This window comes from Pogona vitticeps, chromosome 4 (assembly GCF_051106095.1).
Source record: "Pogona vitticeps strain Pit_001003342236 chromosome 4, PviZW2.1, whole genome shotgun sequence".
In the NCBI taxonomy this organism is placed as follows: domain Eukaryota; kingdom Metazoa; phylum Chordata; class Lepidosauria; order Squamata; family Agamidae; genus Pogona; species Pogona vitticeps.
In genome coordinates, this window is record NC_135786.1 from 129,930,894 (window position 1) to 129,948,601 (window position 17,708).

The following is a 17,708-nucleotide window of genomic DNA, read 5'->3' on the forward strand; positions in this document are numbered from 1 at the left end:
TGTCTCCGATCTCCAGTCTGTGAAGCAGTTTCACTGCAAAAAGGCATCCTTAGATTGTGAGCTCCTCTTTGAGAACAAGGTTGGCCAACAGCGACACCCTGAGTCACGGATGGAGAACTTGCAGCCATGTCTTAAGCAAAAGACATGGAGAGATGCTGTTGCTGTATTGGTATTTATATGTAAGATTTATACGATCTGAAGGGAAACCAGAGTATGTATTTATATGTAAATATTCTGAGGGCCAAGTCACTGACTTTTTCAGGGTAAGACAAAACTGCACTAGATAGAAGGTTATAAAACACGTCTCTGGATCTTCCAGACATTTTCTGTTGGACCTATTCTTTCTGGGTGCTTTAAATAGCACAATTCAAATACTGGAACCTGTATTGTTTTCTAATAAAACAGATCTATCTGAAAAGTTAATTTGTCCATTTAATGTGCCCTGATTTTTACACTTCAAAGCAACAACTGATCTTTGCTGTCATGTTCCCTTCATGACAAATTGCAACTCTCAACAAGGAGTGCAACTTAAAACGTATTTGTTAATGTGTTTTATGACACTGAAATGTTATGTTCCTATATATATATTTGGAAAACTTATCTCTGAAAAGTTACTTTTTGCTTGGCAACTGGTCAAGTTAGTTGGGATAGTGTGCAGGATGGACTCTAATAAAATAATTTTTCAAAGCTCTGATCTGATGTTCACGTATAAAACTGTGTCGCACCACAGATTCTGGCTCGTCCAAGTTATTTTGTCAAGGGGTACAACTGGACTCTCTTCAGAAGATACTGAGATTTTTATGTAAACTGGAATTTCCTGGCTGATGTTTCTCACATTATAGCATTCCCACAATGGGTGGGTTAATATTTTGAATGCTCCCAAACGTAAAACATTCCCTCCCATATTGGTGTAGATGAGAGAATGTGCGACATATAAGATATTCATCAACAGGATAAAACTTCAAATATATGTTCCCTGCACTTGCATCACGAAGCAGGAGAGTTAGAGGGAGAAATAGACTAAACTAATTTTTAGGAACTTCAAAACTGGAGATTACATTTGAATGCAACTGTGTTCATATTAACACATTATGGCTCTACAAGAGTCTGGCACAACCCTAAGCCCATTTCTTAGTCCCAGCTACAGCCATCCCACTAAATCAGTTTATCATAAATAAAGACTTCACAAGTTCACACTGATTAAGTGAGTTTACGCTAATTGAGACTAAGGATTACAGGTAAAGTTCAGACAGGTGGTTCGTGCTCAGTAGTAGAGCTTTCACATTACACACCTAAACTGTCTAATCTATTGGTTGGCACCTTTAGCTAAATGTTTTTCAGCAAGTAAATATAGGGAAGAACTCAATCACTGGACCTGATGATAATAGGATAGATATTAGTGTATCTGACTAAACCCGAAATAATGGGAAAAGGCCTGCTGTGTGTGTGGGGAACCCCAAAACTCTTAGGAATGCTTAGGTTTAACCAAAAAATGTTGACATTTAAGCAGGCAACACAAACATTGACATCTAGGGATATTTTACTAATGAAAAAAATCTGCCATGGGACTTGCTTCTTAATAAAAATACCTAAGTCTTGAATTTACATAACTTCAAAACCATAAATGAAAAATAATTGCAAGTCAAATATCAGTGTCCAAAGGACTGAAGGTAGTTTTAACACAATAGGATATTAGGGCAATTGTAGAACATTGTGTTTAACATTTAGAGTCATGCTTTGTTGCAGAATATACAAATACATGCACTTAAAATGCAGACATTGCCAGCTCCTTAACAGCTGTAAAAAATTCTTTATGATTCAGCCATTTTCAATGTAGATATAACCCCCAACTTCACCACATGAAAAGCAACTGGGACAAATGCAATCCAATAAATCTATTGATTTTTGACTTACCTTGTCAACATTATCCACCTGAGAATTTACACTATTTTCTCCATTGCCTGTGAAAGGTGCATCAGGCTTCTCACAACTAAGAATATGGTCTGCAATCTGAACATGTGGAGCCAGGAAGGTGAATTCATTCTTCCTGGACTCTGAAGACAGACAAAGCTGGTAAGAATAGGGCAAGGTCCCATCTTCAAAATTAGGTGGAAACATGGCACCACCCTTGGAGTGGGGAAGTGGTCCAAAGCATTGCAGGAATTTGGGATGCCCTGAACGCCGGAGCTTCATTGTAATGGCCAGAATGACGGTCAAGAGGAATAAGAAGGAGATCAAGGCTAAGGCCAGCACCAGATAGAACTGGAGATCAGACTGAGACTCAGAGATGCTTGGCTGGTTCTTCATTTCAGGAAGGGCCTCCTGGAAGTTCTCAGCAAACACCAGGTTCAGAGTAACAGTGGCTGAGAGAGATGGCTGCCCATTGTCCTTCACCATCACAACCAGCCTCTGCTTCACAGCATCTCTCTCCAAAAAGGCCCTGCTCGTCCTGATCTCACCAGTATGAGAGCCGACAGAGAAGAGGCCTGGCTCAGTGGCTTGAACCAGATGATATGAGAGCCAGGCGTTGTGTCCGGAATCGGCATCCACAGCCACCACTTTAGTCACTAGATAATCTCCCTCAGCCGAGCGAGGGACCATCTCAAATGAGGCTGAGCCCTTGCCTTCTTGGGAAGGGGACAGGATTTGAGGTCTGTTGTCATTGCGATCCAGAATAAACACTCTGATGGTGGCACTGCTGCTGAGAGGGGAAGAACCCCCATCTTGGGCTTTCACCTACAGCTGAAACTCTCTGAACTGCTCATAGTCAAAGGATCGCTGGGCATAGATTGTGCCTGTCTCTGAATTAATGGAGATGTATGAAGAGATGGGAAGGTCCTCAATGTTGCTGTGGAGGATGGAGTATGTGATCCGTGCATTCTGGCCCATGTCTGCATCTATGGCTTTGATTGTGAAAATGGAGGCACCGGAGGGATTGTTTTCTGGCACATAAATGTTGTAGGTGGATTTCTCAAAAGCAGGGGCATTGTCATTGATATCGGAGATCTGGAGTGGAATGACTGTTTGTGTGGAAAGAGGTGGGATCCCCTTATCCGTTGCTATGACTGTAATATTATACTGAGGAACTTTTTCTCTGTCCAAGGGACTGTCTGTCAGAAGCTTGTAGTAATTATTAGATGATGGGAATATCCTGAATGGCAAATCGTCTTTTAAATAGCAGGTAACATTTCCATTTTCACCAGTATCTTTGTCATTGACATTGATCAGAGCAATTACTGTTCCAGACAGAGCATCTTCAGGAACTGGGCTGAAAGTAGAGGCTAGCTTCACTTCTGGTGCATTATCATTCACATCAAGAACAGTAACTTCAATATTGCAATGTGTCACTAATCCTCCACCATCCTTTGCAGCAACTGTCATTGTATATTCTTCAGTTTCCTCAAAATCCAATTGCTCTGTTAGGGAAATGCTGCCATCAGTTGGATCCATGGTGAATTTGCCCTGTCCATATTCTGGTATATTGCTGAATTCATATCTGATTTGGGCATTTGTACCATCATCTTGATCGGAGGCTACAACCTGGAGCACAAGAGACCCAACAGCAGCATTTTCCCGCAAACTAACCTTGTAGACCTCCTGAGTGAAGATGGGTGGGTTGTCATTGGCATCGGTGACATTAATCCGTATTTGGGCAGTCCCACTTTTTCTGGGTTCACCCCCATCCAGGGCAGTAAGGATCAAATGAATGGTGTGTTCACTTTCTCTGTCAAGCGGTTTCTGCAGCACCAGTTCTGCATATTTATTGCCATCTTTTCTCTGTCTAACATCCAAAGTGAAGTACTGGTTAGAGCTCAGCTGGTAACTCTGGAGAGAATTCACTCCAATGTCAGGATCTTCTGCTTTCCCAAGGAGAAATCGAGTGCCAGTCAAAGTTAGTTCACTAGTTTCCAAATTGATCTGCTCATTTCGAAATCGTGGAGCATGATCATTAATGTCCTGAATTGCTACAGTTAAATGGAAAATATTAAGGGGGTTTTCTACAACCACTTCTAAATTCACAAAGCAAAGTAGAGCCAAATTACACAGTTCCTCTCTGTCTATTCTGTCATTCACATAAAGATTTCCATTCTCTGGATTGATACTGAAATACTGCATTTTAGCCACAGAGATGGCATGCAGATTTCGCTTTGCCAGTTCCTTGACATTCAGCCCCAGATCTTTGGCGAGGTTCCCCACAATGGAACCTTTTGCCATTTCCTCAGGGATTGAGTATTGGATCTGCTCTGAGGCAGCCCAGCAGGGGAAAGACAACAGAAAGAGAAGCCGTACTTGCCTTCTGCCTGTTCTGCCATTCTCCTTCTGCCTTCTCTCCATTCAGATGTGTGAGTAAATAACCCTCCTTCAAAAAGAAAAAATCACTACAGATCCTCCAAAGAATGCAAGAAATCTCTCTGGGAATGAATAAATGGCCTTTCTCCTGAATTGTTGCTGGCTGTGGCAGTCTTTAGTTTCCCTTTTCAGGAGGGCTGCTTTGTCTTCGTAAGCTTCTATTTTCCTGATATGCTCAGCAGAGAAGCAGCAACTATAATTGTGGAAGTAGAGATTTGTCTTCACCCATGCTCTCTTTGATTTCCTTTCTGGGCTAAGGGTGACACCACGAGGACTTGCTGGAAAACTGCAAGAGATTCTTTCACTTTCAGCTTCAAATAGAGAAACAGCTGACATGGACAGATGTATTTGTGTGCTTCTCCAAGGCTTTTTTTGTTCTGTGTAAAAATCTGTTTCCACGCAAGGTATCCCAGGGTTTTACCCCTTCATCATTTCAATACTTCATCATATCATTGTGGTTTTTGACACATGTGCAGAGAATTTTGTATCATTAGCTGATGTTTGTACTGTTACATCTTGAAATATTTCAAAATATGTTCAAAAGCCAAGAAACTGTATCAAGCTGCATACAGGCTAGGTCTCTATTCTGCAGAGTTAACAGTATAAGATTTAACACACGAGGAGGCAACAGAAAAAGCAGAGGATAAGGGAAGCAGCAAACAGTTACTTCAAGCTTATTGTCAGCAGCAAAACAATTAGGGGACAGAGTCTTAACAAAAACAGGTTACTCAGCATTTGAAAGAAAACAAGCCATGTCACACTTGCATAGAAAGGGAGTTCCAGCAAAAGACACAAATAGAGAGAATGGTCCAAATTGCTTTAGGAAGAAGGGGACCTTTGGACTGTTAACCACAAAGTACTCAGTGATATACAAACAGTAGCAAAAGTTTACCGAGTGTGGTGTGGTGTAGTGGATAGAATGATGATTTAATCCCTTGGAGACAAGAGTTCAAATTCTCAGTTGACCATAGAAACTCAACTGGAGGTGTGGAACTGGTAAAACCACTCCTAAGCATCTCGCTTGCCTTGACTGCCCTGTCAAGCCCTGTTAAGTTGGTTCCAACTTGATGGCACAGAATTAACTAACTAACTAGGAAAGGCTCGCATTTGATGGGGTTTGTGGTTCGCATGTCATTTGATCACCATTCTCTTACCATCTTCCCAATCTGCATGTCCCCTTCTCCCTCTCAAAGCATGAGAACTTTTTATATTTTATGGGTGTATGTATAACAGCTTGCCTCCTTAGAATGCCATTTCCAGCATTTAATGGCTCCCCACAGACAGTGTATAGCTGATTTACTGTGCGCAACATGGATGAAATCTATGTCTTATCTCCTCTGCTCATAGTAGTAGAAATAGTTATATATACATATTTCTTGTCCCTCTGTGTTTTGCAATTAGTAATTTGGATCAAATTCTGCTCATGGAAGGTCTTTCTGCATGATTTTGGAGCACCCTTTCATTCCCTGCTCTTGAGATCATAGTACACCTCTTGAGTATGATTTCCATCTCCCTGTGTGTAGCATTTTCAGGAGGCTGGAAGGGCATGCATGTGGATGAGAGGATGAACAGGTCCATTCTCACCAGTCCAGTACCTAAATCTGAACCCATGGAGGAGAATAACTATATATCTGCCTTCAGGTACCCTAGTTTTGTATAAGAACTCATATAGAACATTTTCCCCCACACATTAAAATATGAGCCTCCATAGCTTGGATGTTACAAGTTTTACCAGGAGTGGTTGTATAGAGTAACCACTTACAACTCTGACCACATTGTTTTTGGAGAAATAGCAGATAGCAGCAAAGAAGGCCACTAATATTTCTAAAGTGTTATCTTGTTTCTGGACTTAGTGGAAAACAATTTCTTTAGATAACATGGTAGCTTTTTTTAAACAAGGACACAATCAAACAAACAAAAACAAGCAAACAAAAGTGAGTTACATGCTAGGTTATATATTTCCTTTCACAAGACTATCTTTCACATCTACAATGTATTTTGGAGACTTCTGCCCATGGGGAAAGAAGTAAGTTTATGAAATTGTGAAAATATCAGGAGAAAGAAGGATAATTGTTTACTGTGCTGTAGCAAAAAACTGTTCTTTTCTTTTCAGAAACAGAAAAAAGTTTAGAACTACTTACATACTTTGAAAAATAAAAAAAAACTTGTACCCTAGAATATATCATCAAGCTGATATTAAAATCTACACCCACACACATTTTGTGGTCCCTTAACCTTCCCAATCCAAGATGGAAGACACATCATTTGTACTTAGATTTGTTTCCAGATATATTTCTTTATAGTCTCTACTCTTGATTTTGATATGGTCCTTCTCTGCGAAGGGTAAATAACTCAAATGCACCTGTTCCTGTCTTCGTTATAAGCAATGCTGATTCAATCCATGTTGACAGACACAGGAAGTGCTCACTGGCATCTTGGTTCATCTGCAGATCTTTTATGTCACAAACACCTAAGGAAGCCCCTGCTATTTTGGACCAAAGATCCAGTTTCCAACAATGGCCAGCCAGAAACTAATAGTAAACAAGGCATAATGATGTACTGCTGGATAGTTCAGATGTTTAGTATTTGGCTGTGGAGCCAGAGACTCAACATTTGATTCCACATTGTGCCTCCTTGACAGAGGCTAGACATGAGGATCCATAACAGTCCTTTCGAGCCGTTCTATGGTTATATTATATCATATAGTCACCCTCCTCTGCAATTAGACATATTCCCTAGCAATTAGCATTTGGAGGAATACTTCTTTCAAACACGAAGGTCCAATTAACTTCCATGGCTACCACCCACTGACACCTCTACCCCATGAATTAAGGATTTGCCTCACCACTCCATCTTCTGTCTACTTTGAGGCACAAACAAGGTCTCAAATCCAACTTTCTTTCATATATTTGTTAGTTCCTAGAGAAAGGGAAAAAAAAACCACACTAAACTTATTGCCCCTTTTCATGCATTAAATAGACAACAGACAAAGTGGAATGAGACCACAGAACCATACCCGTAGCCTCACCCCTGCTATCTGGGTGTCAATGTGGATATCTGAAACAAGAAAGGCTTTGCATGTAGACTTCTGCACATGGGTTCTTACTTGGGTCCTGAAAACCAGTGTCATTGGATTTGCAGGAACTGGAGAAGCCTCCATGTACAACGGTTTGCCTCAGACACTGTCTCCTCTGCATGGATGGTGGGCCACAGCCAGGAGGAACAAGTGACTGGGTGAAAGGGAAAGGACATAATCCCACAATTATATATCATATTACACTGCAGAACCAAAGCAAAAAAACCAAAGCAAAAAAAACCCAAAGCGTGCTGCTTATATACCGCCTCATAGTGCTTCAAGCACTCTCTGGGCAGTTTACAAGTTAATTATGCAGGCTACACATTGCCCCCCCCCCCAGTGAGCTGGGTACTCATTTTATCGACCTCGGAAGGATAGAAGGCTGAGTCAACCTTGAGCCGCTACCTGGGATTGAACCCCAGGTACAGCGGTTTAACCACTGCACCGTGAGACCATATCAGGAAGAATGAAAGTCATTGGTTGGGAAAGATGTAATTATATTATATTGATGTGATTATATTGATTTTTCTGCCTTAAATTATTATTATTAAGAGCCATGAGTTTTAAATCACTAATTTTCATATATGAAACCTGCACCTGTAAGAGCTTCTGATGAAGTTCAGCAAGCCAGACATACCTTTTTCAAAATATTCTATTTAGTTTGCTTTCTTTCTATTTCTCCTGTTATTCCATTCATTCAGCATTCTTCATACTCACTGGGCGTTTTTGGTTCATTCTACCAACCCTGGAGGGTTTCTCATTAACATTGAGTGAGCCTATGTAAACACATGTTATGTTTAGGTTCTATTAAGATTTTCAGCTTAAAGGTTATAGAGGTCATGACTGGGAATGGGGTAAGATCTTGCACCTATTCCAGGTGTCCAATGGAATAGAAATATGACTGTACAGATTATGAGAAAGGATATCAGAAACAGGAATTAATAAATGAAATATATTAACCCTCCATTTGGAAATTACAGACTCAGCAACTTATTACAATAGAGAGAGAGAGACAGAGAGAGAGAGAGAGGGAGGGATAGAGGGAGGGAGTGATGGACAGACTCTGTGTAGTAATCTTTTCATCTGTGGCAACACTTGGGAGAGATGGTGATGACTCCAGATGCTTTCAGACAAAGCATTCAGATTACAACAATCCTATTCTGCTTTCAGGACTTACTGGCACTGAAATGACCTGAAAGGTGGTCCCTGCTGAGAGAGAGAGATGGGAAATACAACCTTGTGGATTCTCCATCCTGGTGCCTTTTACTGTAATATCTTGCTGGACTAGCTAGGCAAGGTGGGTATAAGAGGCAGACTGATACAGTGCTTTCACTCCTACTTGTGGAGGAGATTTAGATAGCAGCATGCAGGGGCAATGGTTCCGCCTCACTCAATGGCATGTCTGCTGTGAGGGACTGCTGAAGTTGAATAACAAGAAGGTGCAACATGTGGCCTATCCTTGTGGGCTTGTGAGGTTGCTCTACTTCTCCCTTCTTTTTAAGGGGGATGGACTATCAGTAGAACCTCATGAAAGCTCATGTTTCTTCATCTTAGGCTTTGGGAATTCCTAGGAGGCTCAATAGTGGCGAGGTTCTGGGTCTTTCTTCAAAGAGGATTCCACAAGTGGGGGCTGTCCTGCTTAGTTATGACATACCACAGCAATAACAAAAACTAATAATAAGTAACATCTTTCTGTCAAATAAAAACTCACCACTTCAGCTTTATCCATTTCTATATTCAGGATGTTGCCTTCATTGGTGGTCAAAAGCACATCAGACTTATTATGAGAAATGTCTCCTGGAGGTGTTGGAAACGTGAATTCCTGTATCCTAGACTCAGATGATAAGCAAATCTGATAAGAATATGGCAATGTTCCTTCTTCATAGTTTGGAGGAAATATAATTGCATTATTTGAATGGGGAATGGGAGCAAAGCACTGCAAGAATTTGGGACTCCCCGATCTCCGAAGCTTCATCATAATGACTAGTATCACCGTCAAGAGGAATAAAAATGAAATCATAGCCAAGGCCAGCACCAAATAAAACTGGATATCAGACTGGTACTCTGGATCATTGGACTGGCTACTGATTTCTGGAATTGCCTCTTGGAAACTTTCAGCAAACACCAAGTTCAGACTCACAGTACTGGACAAGGGTGGTTGACCATTATCCTTGACTAAGATCACCAGCCTCTGCTTCACAGCATCCCTTTCTGAATACAACCGTGATGTCCTGATCTCACCATTATGGGGCCCAATGGTGAAGAGCCCAGGCTCTGTCGCCTGGAGGAGATGGTAAGACAACCAAGCGTTGTGTCCAGAGTCAGCATCCACCGCCACCACCTTGGTCACCAGATAGCCTTCCTCTGCTGAGCGAGGCACCATCTCAAACAAGCCTGAGCCTTCTACTCCTGGAGATGGGTAAAGAATCTGAGGGCTTTTGTCATTCTGGTCCAGAATAAACACTTTCACTCTGGCAGTGCTGCTGAGGGGTGGAGAGCCTCCATCTTGGGCCCTGACCTCCACCTGAAACTCCCTCACTTGCTCATAGTCAAAGGAGCGCTGAGCATAGATGATGCCTGATTCAGAATTAATGGAGAGGTAAGAGGAGAGAGGAAGCTCCTCAATGCTGCTGTGCAGAATGGAGTAAGTGATTTGAGCATTGCGGTCGAGATCCGGGTCTGAGGCTTGCACCCTGAAAATGGAGGAACCTGAGGGATTGTTCTCTGGCACATAGGCAGTATAAAGGGGCTTCTCAAAGGCAGGACAGTTATCATTGATATCTGAGATGTGTAAAGAGATGGTCTTCTCGGTTGAGAGAGAGGGTGTTCCTTTGTCTGTTGCTATGATTGTGATACTGTACTCTGCGGTGCTTTCTCTGTCCAGGGGACCATCTGTGAGAAGCTTGTAGAAGTTACTGGAAGTAGAAACTACTTTGAATGGGAAAGCACTTTTTAAATGGCAGGCAACCTGGCCATTCTCTCCAGAATCTTTGTCCTTTATGTTAATGATAGCTATCAAAGTATCTAGTGGAGAATCTTCAGGTATTGGACTGGACAAGGAGACAAGAGTCACTTCTGGGGCATTGTCATTCTCATCTAATAACTGTATCTCAACGCTACAGTGAGCGACTAATCCACCTCCATCTCTTGCTTCTACTGTCATTACATATTTTTTTGTTTCTTCAAAATCTAGAGCCTCTTTAACTGTAATGATCCCTTCTTGAGAATCCAAAGAGAATTTGTGGAGAGCATTGTCAACAATATTTATAAAACTATAGTTGATCTGGCCATATGAACCTTCATCTCTGTCCATGGCTTTCACCTGGACCACAGAAGATCCACGTGGTGAGTTCTCTCCTAGATTCACTATGTACATTTCTTTAGTGAAGACAGGTGAGTTGTCGTTGGCATCAATGACAGAAACCCATATTTTGGCTGTCCCTGTTTTGGGTGGCTTCCCTCCATCTATAGCTGTAAATATTAAATGAAAATTGCTTTCACTTTCACGATCCAAGTGCTTGTCCAGTACTAATTTTGCATATTTCTTTCCATCTTTTCTTTCCCTAACTTCCAACACAAAATACTGATTTGTGTTAAGGTGGTAATCCTGGAGAGAATTCACCCCAATGTCCGGATCTTCAGCTTGCTCAAGGAGAAATGTAGCTCCTGGCAAAGTTAATTCACTTATCTTGAGTTTCATATCATCACCCACAAAATAAGGTGCATTGTCATTAATATCCTGGATCTCTACAATTATGTGAAAAATATTCATGGGGTTTTCCATCAGTACTTCAAAACTGATGAAGCAAGATGCAGATTTCCCACATATTTCCTCTCTATTGATCCTGTCATTTATATACAGATTCCCATTTTCTGCACCAATAATAAAATATTGTTTTTCTCCCTCAGAAATGACATGCAGATTGCGATTCGCTATTTCTCCAGTACTGAGTCTTAAATCTTTGACAAGGTTCCCTACAACAGAACCCTTCTCCATTTCCTCAGGGATTGAATATCGGATCTGCTCTGAGGCAGTCTGGCAAAACAAAGACAATAGTAAGATCAGAGGTACTTGCCTTCCTAAGGATCTGCTGTTATCTTTGCATCTGTCCTCCATTATAGTGGCCGGCAAATGTCCTTTGTTTGCCTCTGCCTGTGTGAGTTCAGAGAAGCTTAGTAGATTCAAATTGCCATCCAGGTAGAAATAATTCAGCAGGAGTATAAACAATATGCTGAGATTTTACACATTGGAATGGTTTGTATTTCCTTGTCAAAACTCTTTCAATGTTCCTCTGTGCTGCTGTTTCCTAGATCTGCAGTTAGAATCACACTGCAGGAAGCATCATACAGTGGATTCCCATGTGCTCCATGAGAACAATGTTGGCCAACAGCGACACTCTGAGTTGCAGATGGAGAATTGCAGGTAATTGGAGCAATGTTGCTTTTGTGTAATAACTGTAACTTCTTCTGAAAATTTTTTTTTCTGTTTTTTTTGGGGGGGGAACTATGATTTTATTTCTGTGTTTGTCAGTGTCACTGCAATGATGCAATCTCTTTAGAATATCAGCCATATTGTTAGCAAATTTAAGATCAACACAAAAAATCAAGGAAGGGAGATCCTTCTTAATAAATACATTGGTTTAGTTTACCATGTATTGGAACAAGATGAGAGTAGCTTCTCTTTCCCTCCCTCTCTCCCCTTGTTTACTTATTGCTTTTGCCTAGCAGGGCTCCCAAGGCAATTTACAATAGAATTTTGCAATACAATGAATGGTTGGATAGCTCTGTGTTTTAAGTCTCTGACTGCAGAGTCAAAGATTAAGAGTTTGATTCTCCACTGTACCTCCTTGTCAGGAGCTGGACTTGATGTTCCACAGGGTGCCTTCCAACTCTGTAGTTGTAAAATTGTTACTATAATTATAATAAATGTAATGACATTAATAGATAATGAGTAAAAGACAGAATATGTAGGATATTTAATGTGTGTGTTTGCTACTTGTATGTTCTAATTAATAGTCTTCTCTCTTTTTTTACTAAAATGTGTTGCTTTTATTATTGTTATTGTTATTGTTGTTATTATTATTCAGAAATGCTACACACAGTCAACATTATAAAAACATTGACTGATATTATATATCAGAGACAAGATTTAACAAAAAAGCCTAAGTATTTGTTAAATATCGGCATAGTGTGTATGCTGTTTCTAATACTGCAACTTTATGTAGCTCTGACGGTGTGATTTCTGAGATTTGCAACTGCTTATATTACTGTGTGAAATTTCTTGATATTGTTCCCAAAGCCTCGATAACTCCAGGGACCACTGAAGTGTGTTTCTTCCATAGGCGAGATGTTTCGATTGCCAGGTCTCTGTCCTTTCTCAGTTTTTCCAAATCTTTATTTTCAACTCTGGCATCCACTGAAATTGCATTGTCAATCATCTGGACATTTCTTCATTCTATCACTATTAGGTCTGGTGTGTTGTGTTCAAGGTGTCTATCAGTTTCGATCTGGAAATCCCACAAGTTCTTAACTTTCTCATTTTCTGACACCACCTATACCTGATGTTCTACCTTCTGACACCTTCGCTACCTGAGGTTTTTGGAGGCTGGCAAGTTAGCTTTTTTTTTTCATAATGATCAGTGCACTGATTTTGCCACTCTGTCATGTCTAATTTTGTAATCTGTGCAATCTTTGGACATCCACAGATGAGGTGTGACACAGTTTCATCTTTTTCTCAGCAAAGTTTACACTTTGCTGTTAGCACTAATTCCTTGAATCTTAGTTTTCATCATGTTGGTTTGGAGTACTTGTTCTTATGCAACAAAGATCAAACCTTCAGTTTCTTTCTTACGGCTACCCAGTTTTAGCCATGCCTATTTTGAATTATGATCATGCTTTCCATCAATATTTTTCAGGTGTTGTCCATGTAGTGGTTTATTTTTCCAGCTGTTTAATTTGTTTTCAAATTGTTATTTCTTATATTGAGCCTTTGTTTCTGTTTTTCCCCCATAATATTCATATTTCAAAATATTTTTCTCTATATATAATCATTTAGGCTTCTTTTTTCCTCCCCTACTACCTGCTGTATTTGCAGTAATCCACGGCCTCTAATTTTCCGTGGTAAATCTAATATGTCCACATCACTTTTTGGATGTAGTGCATGATGCATGCTCATTAGTTTCCATGTTTTTTGATCCAATTCTTCTACTTCATTTTGAGTCTATTATTCCAGCTGGGTATCTAGTTACTCGAAATGCCCATGTGTTTATGGCTTTGATTGTATTGCTACCATTTAATTTTGATTTTAAGATTTTCTGCAGCCTTTTGATATATTCCCTTTTTGTCAGTTCTTCAACTTTTGTGTGCACAATGTTATCTGCTTCTAGTATTCCAAGGCATTTATAATTTTCATCACTTGATAATGATTTTATAATATTGCCATTTTTTTACTCTATTTCATCTAGTTTTTGGATCTTGCCATGGTGTATAGACAGTGCTGCACATTTGTAAATTCCAAATTTCATTTGGATATCTTCACGAAATATTTGCACTGTGTTTAACAGTGATTCTATCTCAGGGGAACATTTTGCATATAGTTTTAGGTCATCCATGCATAACAGATGGTTGATTTTTCCTGCTTGTTCTTAAATACGGTAGCCCAATCCAGTTTTATTTAAAATGACTGACATGGGGATTAGTGAGATGTTAAACAGCAATAGTAACAAAGAATCCTCCTGAAAAATTCCTCTTTTGATGCTAACTTCACCACGGGCTATTAAGATAGTTTTCTATTTTTCCATGTTTTTCTTGAGGAATTTCTGAAATGTTTTACTAATCTGAAACATTTTTAAGCAGGTGTTAATCCAGCTGTGTGGCAATTAGTCAAATGCTTTTTTATAGTCTATCCAGGCCATGTTAAGGTTTTTTTTTATCTTTTTGCATTCTTCAGTATCATTTTATCAATAAGCAGCTGATCTTCTGTGCCTCTTGACTTTTTAAAGTTCTCTTCCTGTTCTGTTGGGTAAAGGGAGTTTTCAGTTGTAATTACATATTGATGTTGCAAGTACTCCTGTGAGGAACTTGAACATTGTTGCAAGGCATGTAACTGGTTGATAATTACTGGGTTCATTGCCCTTTTGATGATCTTTTATTATCAGAAATGCACGGCCTGTTGTCATCCAGTCTTCAGTTGTAGAATTTTGAGGTAAGTGGTTAAATTGCACTTGAGTTTCTATACACATATCTTTAATCCAAAAGGTGTTTTTGTTGTGCCCGATTGGGCTTTCTCGCATTTCTTTCCAAAATGTCAGAGCGTCATCTTTACATGGGCCTAATTTCTTTTGCTCTGCATTTTCTCCTAGTGATGTATAGAATAATTGTTGGTCATTTCGAAATTGCATGTTTTCTCTATATTGTTTCAAGCGTCCATCATATCTTTCAATTTTCTTTGCTGTAGCTGTTATCCACTGTTTTAATTCTTTCATAGTTCCAACAACTTGTTTTCCTTTCTAGGTCATATATTTTGCATAGTCTGGCTTTTACTTTTTCATTTTTAAGTTTTGAATCTTTCAAGTGTTTTATGTTGCTAATGTCTGCCCATAATTTGTTTATTTTTCTTTCCAGCTGAATTTTCCATTTTGGAGTGCCACAGGTTTTCTGATTTTTTATTATTATTATTATTATTTTTTGCAGTTTGGAACCAAGTTTCACGGTTATTATGATAGCTGTGCTATATATGAGCTGGTTTGTTTCCTTTAGTGTGTTGGTTAGAATTGTTCTGATGACAACATTTGCATCATTCAGTAGATCCTTTACTGGTTTATTTTGTAACTGGTGCAAATTGGGGAGCCTTTTTCTTTCTGTGTTCTGGCTACTATGGGTTACTATTTTTCCCCCTCAGTGATGTTTGCCATTCTATCAACTCATAATTTCTGGGTTGTTCCATAAGTTGTTCCTCTATTGATATGTTTTCTTCCACTATTGTGTCTACCTCTACCCTCCTTTTGTCTTCCATATTATGGTCATTGTTCTGTGTTGATTTTTCTTTTGTCACCTTTTCTAGTTCTTGCAATTCCAGTTCTGAAAACACTTTACTCCAGATGATAAACCTTCTCTGGTCTACTAATTGTTGTTCAGTTATGTCACTACTTGGGTATTTCCATTTCCAAATTTCCATCAGTCTTTTTTGAAAACCATGAGCTGTTGGGTTTGCTTCGTAATAATATTTCACAATTTCTCAATTTTCTGCAAGAGTCCAAATTTTGGGTTTATGTTGTTCCAATACCTTTGCAGCAGTCTGTCCTGGTTCCTCAACAGGGTCTGCTGAGCCCTATAGCCTATTTGTCACCAGACGCCCAGGGGGTGTAGCATCTGATGCGGTCCTTGTTGACCTGGGTGACAACCAATCCGGTATGGATTTCTATTTATTTCCTCTCATCATAATTAATGGTTAGCGGAGATAGTCAGTCTGGCTTCTCAGCTGAGACCTGTCTGGCTCAGGAGATCCTTCAGCATAGCTTTCTCAACCTCACTGAAGCACGCAAGCCCCTCCACCTCAGTAAGGCCTGTGCCCATGGAGGGGATATTATAATTATAATTATAATTATAATTATAATTATTATTATTATCATCATCATCATCATCATCATCATCATCATCATTATTATACTCAGAGCAGAACTTGATGCACAAAGAGAAATAATTTTTTACTAGGCAAATCCAGTAGTAACACATCCATTTGGAATTGTGGAATGGAAGCGCAATGATATTGATGATTTAAATATGAAAAATTCAGTTCTCGTGTTAAAATACCGGTGCATTATCCAAAGGTATGTGGATGCAGTGCCTTCATCTGCCATAGCTCATGGGTGGGCAGCAACTTGTTGAACTCAAGAATCTATATATGGATTGAATAGTCAAACTTCAAAACTATTTCCGTGGGAACACAGTCCTACTTCATCAGATGATAGTAAAAAAGTATTACAGCTTGGGAAAGTGAACCAACCTATCTTAATGAAAGACCCACAACTCAATGATTCTTGGTTTGATAAGCTGTTACATAGATAGCACTCTAGTTACAGTACATCTGAATGCCCCAACAGACTATGTGTGCATACATAACCAAGTTTCAAAGGCTATTTTTAAGCAGTCAGCTTGCATCTCTTCCCCCATACTATAAACTCCAGCCACCTCCAATTTTATTAAATGAAACCACAATACTGTATTTGTACAAGCAAGCTATCATTGATAAAACAGTAGATTTGAATAAGCCAGATATTATACTTCTGGATAACCAACAAAGAAAAATATACGTTACAGAAGTCAGAGCTCCATCAGTAAGCAATCTCAAAAGTCCAGAGGAGACAAATATTGCAAAGTATCAAACATTAAGGCCGGAAATTAAAAGATAGTGGAAGCAAGATCAAGTCATTCTCCTTCCTGTACTAATTTTAGCATCCAGAGTCTTTCCAAAATCTTTTGTTATTAATTTAAAACAATTGCCAATAGCTACTAATTTGCTTCCTGAAATCCAATAACCACTGATTATGCAAGCATCACTTCACTGTTAAGTGAACTGAATAGTTTAGGATCATATATAAGGCACATTGAATGGGATTCTGCCCATTTTATAATGGTTTCACAATTGTTGCTATCTTGTTCATAGCCCCGAATGTTGCTATGGCTGTTGAAATCTCTAACTAGAAAGTGAGTGCTTTGGTTTTCCATATTAAATAGAACCTTCAAGCAGAATGGTATATTAGGTGGTTTATACGTCAGCGTTACTATATATACAGCCAGTTCAACTGTCAAGATTTCCATGTTGTCCTTTTCAGTAAAGTTTGTTGAGTGAACTATAATAACTGATCTTACAAAAATGTCACCACCATATTAATTCTGGGGCTTCTCTGCAAATAGACACATCCCAGGAACTTTGGTTGACATTGATTAGTTCTTCTGCGTGTTTCTTGGATACAAAGGCACAACATTTTCTTTCTTGGCAAAGTGAAGCTAAGAATTCCCATTTAGATTAAGAGATGCTCTCTATATTAATATAAATTATTTTCATTTGTTGTCCTAAAAAGCATCATTGAGTAATTTTGATCAGTTTTACAATATAACACTTCTGAAAGTGAAGGACTGGCTGGCTGGCTGCACACTATTACCATTATATTTAACACTTTGAAGAAAATTCTTTTAATGAAAATACAGTTAAACTGGGAGTAATTTAAACTTCATTCTTGCAGAAACAAAAAGAACTCACTGAATAAATAAATACTATAAC

At 39.3% G+C, this 17,708-nt stretch overlaps 1 protein-coding gene and 2 pseudogenes across 11 annotated transcripts in view; all 3 read right to left on the bottom strand.

Moving 5' to 3' along the window:
• The window catches only part of LOC144583006 (protocadherin gamma-C5-like), a 268,787-nt gene that overhangs the window by 163,088 nt on the left and 87,991 nt on the right, over window positions 1-17,708 (bottom strand). The window lies entirely within an intron of this gene.
• Window positions 1,819-8,012, bottom strand: LOC144583041 (protocadherin gamma-B5 pseudogene; annotated as a pseudogene). Its single transcript, XR_013544251.1, has one exon. The product of XR_013544251.1 is annotated as a protocadherin gamma-B5 pseudogene (transcript).
• LOC144583056 (protocadherin gamma-B1 pseudogene) lies at window positions 7,252-11,662 on the bottom strand (annotated as a pseudogene). Its single transcript, XR_013544252.1, has 2 exons — window positions 9,138-11,662; window positions 7,252-7,269 (listed from the first exon to the last, which is right to left on the bottom strand). The product of XR_013544252.1 is annotated as a protocadherin gamma-B1 pseudogene (transcript).